Source organism: Phyllobates terribilis, unplaced genomic scaffold (assembly GCF_046119375.1).
Source record: "Phyllobates terribilis strain yellow unplaced genomic scaffold, ASM4611937v1 Scaffold_3__8_contigs__length_932513732, whole genome shotgun sequence".
Classification (NCBI taxonomy): domain Eukaryota; kingdom Metazoa; phylum Chordata; class Amphibia; order Anura; family Dendrobatidae; genus Phyllobates; species Phyllobates terribilis.
The window spans coordinates 676032591-676036762 of record NW_027362763.1 but is presented as its reverse complement, the minus strand read 5'-3'; positions in this window follow the sequence as shown (position 1 = coordinate 676036762).

Here is a 4172-nt window from a genome sequence, read left to right as displayed (position 1 = left end):
AAGCTAGTCTGTACGGAGACCTATAGATGTGGGGAAGGAATCCCTACAAGTACTAAGGACTGGGAGGAAAATGGGACACCTCCTAACAGAAATAGTAGCAGACAGACGAACAAACAAAATATATAGAACATAGAGGTCCGTAGACCAAGCAAACTAACAGAGTTAGATACAGAGCACAGGCTAGCTAGAAAGTAGTTAAACAATGAAGTCCAGCAAAGCCAGAAGGGCGGAGCAGGATTAAATAGGCCAACAAGGTCATGTGACCAGCAAAGGAAAAAACCTAAGAGCAAGGTTCTAACAGCCACCACCTCATCCATCATTCATCACCTGAAGCTTTGTTTTAACGGGAGTCAAAGAACTGGGATAGTAGCAGGAAAACATCCAGCAATCCTCGGAGGAGGTAGGATATGCGTCAAAACGCTGACAACCTCAGGCCTAGCCGCTACTACATACATGCGCTTGCATTCCAAGGAACAGAAATCTAAGGAGATGGATGGCCTCATGATCATGAATAATTTACTCGTTGTGTAGGAGGCCGACCACTGCTGCTGTCTACCTTCTGAACTTTGTGTTGAAGCCTGATTGACCCAGGACCCGCAATCCTCTATGTCTGGAGGAGGTGTTGCATCCCAGTGTCCAACTGTGTCCCGGCTTCCACAAAATTAACCCAGTGTGAAGGCGTCAGTGAGATGGACCATCTCTGGCCACATTCACTTGTCCACGTGTTTGTGGTTAGGCTGTTCTTCCCACTAAATGCACTGGGGAGGGCACAGGTAATGTTTTGGTATGCGCGCTTGTGTATAAGGCGCACCGGGACAAATAGGGGCGGCTGGGGACCGTTTATGGACACCCGGCCGCCCCCAGGCGGCTGGGGACTGTGTGTGGGCACCCGGCTGGGGATTGTGTGTGGGCACCCGGCTGGGGACTGTGTTTGGGCACCCGCCTGGGGACTGTGTGTGGGCACCCGGCTGCTGGGCGGCTCGGGACCGAGTATGGATACCAGGCCGCCGACGCAGCCATGACGTGGTGGCCAGATTCCGCCTCCACATGCCTAAAAAGCCCAATTTCAAGTGCAAGCAAGCAAGCAGTATGGTATTGCAGCCTGGGGGTGTGTGGGTGGCAGGCTGCATACTTGCGCTTGCATTCCAAGGAATGGGGGAGGTACAATTGAACACTGCCCTGGGACAAGGACTTGCACGGGGATAGTTGCAAGTCTGCATCTCCTGATGCGGCAAGGATCACTTCTGATAGGCACATTTTTAGGCAGTGACCTGGGTGTCAGAGATGCTTCCAGGGGTCTTCCCCATGCTGTTCCCATGTCTTTTCAGCACTGTATGCATGTGTCACACAGCACATGGCCAGATAAGGTTGTAAAATGTTAAAATTACATTTCCCGGTGAATGCATTTGTCACGGTTGAAAGCAATACAAAAGTGCAAAAACGCATAAAAAATGCTACTTGTGAACATAGCCCAAGGTGTGGAGGAGTATTTTTTTGGGGGGTTATTTATTTTACCTTATACACAAGTCTTTACCCTGGAAAGGAAGTTCCTTAACATATTTCACAGGAAAGCAGTTTCAGTTTCGTTTTTGAACGTTTTATTGTGAGCTCGTAAAAGTGGCTTAATACCTCTGACCACGTTGTTGACAGCAGTGACTTGGGGGTCAGAAATGCTTCCTGGGGCGATCCCCATGCTGTCCCCATGTCATTTGAACACTGTCACTATCGGTTTGGGCACTTTTTAGGCTTTCTACAGACTGCCGGGGGTGCCGTCGCTAAAATGCTCGGGTCTCCCATAGACTAACATTGGGCTCGTTGCTCAGTTCGAGCACCCGAGTATCAGGCTGGGTGCCCACGTTGCGGATTACAAGCGTTTTTGATGCGGAATTTCCGCAGCGGAAACGCTTGTAAAACGCTAGGTAATCCGCTCCCCATGGTCCCCAAGGGGATTCCGCAATGGCAATGCCCATGCTGCGGATTTTTCTGCAGCGTATATGCTGCGGTCAAAAATCCGCAGCATGTTCATTAATTTTGAGTTTCCGCATGCGGATGGTACCCAAGTCTTGAGGAGAGGAGACTCTCCTTCAGACCTGGGTACCAAAGAACCTGTAAAAAAAAGAATAAAATAAAGTTTATACTTATCTTCTGATGTCTTCCCGGTGTTTTCCCGCCGTCGCGAGGTGTGTGAAGGACCTGCCACGTCATTGAGTCATGTGACCCATCACATGACTCAATGACGTCACCGAAGGTCCTGCACACAACAGCGTGAGCCGCTCTAGACTCCGGACGGGGCACAGAATGCATCGGTAGGTGAGTATAAACTTTATTTTTTTATTTTTTACCATTCTGATTCTTTTTTTTTAACTATTACTTGGTCACACTATATAAATACATGCCGGTTGCATGGATTTATATAGTGTGAACAAGTTGTCAAGCACTTTTCCAAGTGATGCTTAAATCACTTGGAGAAGTGCTTGATAACCCGCATGCGGAAATGCATGCAAAGACGCTGCAAAGACGCCTCACATACGCTTCTACCTGGCGGGAAAACCGCATGTAAAATCCGCATGCGATTTTCCCGCCAGGGAGAAGCGTAAAACATATGCTTCAATTCCGCAACGTGGGCACTTAGCCTCACGGTGAGCTCGGCCCGAGCTTCGAGCACCCGAGCATTTTAGTGCTCGCTCAACTCTATTAATTAACTAATTAGGTCTAAGTAATACAAAGTAAGTTGATTAATTCAGCTTTAATTAAGCCGACATGGCTTCCATTACAAAGTTTTAAAGCACCAGTGAACCTCAGAGGACAATGGCTGTAGCGCAAAAAAAAAGCTTCTGACGATATTGAAACATCTGAGTGGAGAAGGATAGGATGAAGATCAGGACGCCACACACGGCCACCTGCGCACTCATTACTGGGTACCTGCAACATGTTTGTCATCCTTTGGGGGGGGGGGGGGTAGGAAAAATTGCAAAAAAAATAAGCAAAACTTGGGAGTATTTGCAGGAAGAATACCTGAATCGTCAGTCATATGTTAACAAGCGAAATTCCACTGATTTGCTAATTCATGCAAACCTGTGGGTGTGGATACAAGCCTAGTGCTGCTAGTATTGGCTTATTGGCTAAAGGATGAGTGAAAACTACACTTAAAGAAGCACTCCTCCTCCACTTACACCTCCCCTCCTTCTCGTCCTCCAACTTCTCCACCTCCCATCTAAGTTTTTATCTTCTTAATATATTGCAGTCATCATATTATACAGCGCTGTGTATTTACAATTGCTCATTTTCCCTTTCTACCTTAATTCTTCTCTTTTCTCTACTGTATGTAGAAACAGGAAGTCTCTTGTCCCTGCATATATCATTCCCCTCTTCACCTCCAGACCGAGCTGCTCCCTCCTCCTCCCCCTGCCAGGGACTTTTGTAGTGACTCGTGTAGCGAAAATTGACCTTGTGTTACTACATAGAGCTTAGATGGATTCAGCTCATCCGTTTTTAATCACATGATGTCATAGACCTAATGGAAAAGAGAATTAACTGAGTAGAAAGGCAAAATGAGCAATAGTAAGTGCACAGTGATATATAATGAAGTGAAAGAGATAACAGTAATGTCCTTGGTGGTCTAGGATAGTGAACACACAAATGATAAGATTCCTGGTGGCTTGGGAAAATGCAGAGGGGTGAATAGTGATATTCCTTGAGATCTTGGGTAATGAAAGGATTATTGTTAACACCATCAGTGGTCTTACGTGGAGACGGAGATTATGGTCATCTATTGAAGAAACAAATGACAATATACTTGGTGGTCTGAGGAAATGAAGGGGCAAATAGCAATATCAATTGCTGACTTAAATAGTGGAAAAGTTATAGTATATATTCTTGGTGATATAACTGTGTAAAGGAGATAATGATTGTCCCTGGTGGTCTAGAGTAGTAGTGATGATGAAATGAAAGATTAGAAGTGATGAGAATACAGGTCTTGATTAGTGAAATGGCTATTTTTGATATCCTTGGAAGTCTAATGTGGTCAGAGAGATAATGGTAATGTCATTTTTGGTCTAGTGTACTAAAAAAAACAAATAATAAAATCCCCTAAGTAAATGAAGATGTAATAATAATGACACTAATGGTTTTTGGTAATGATGAAATTTCAATCCTTATATCGCAGTAGATGA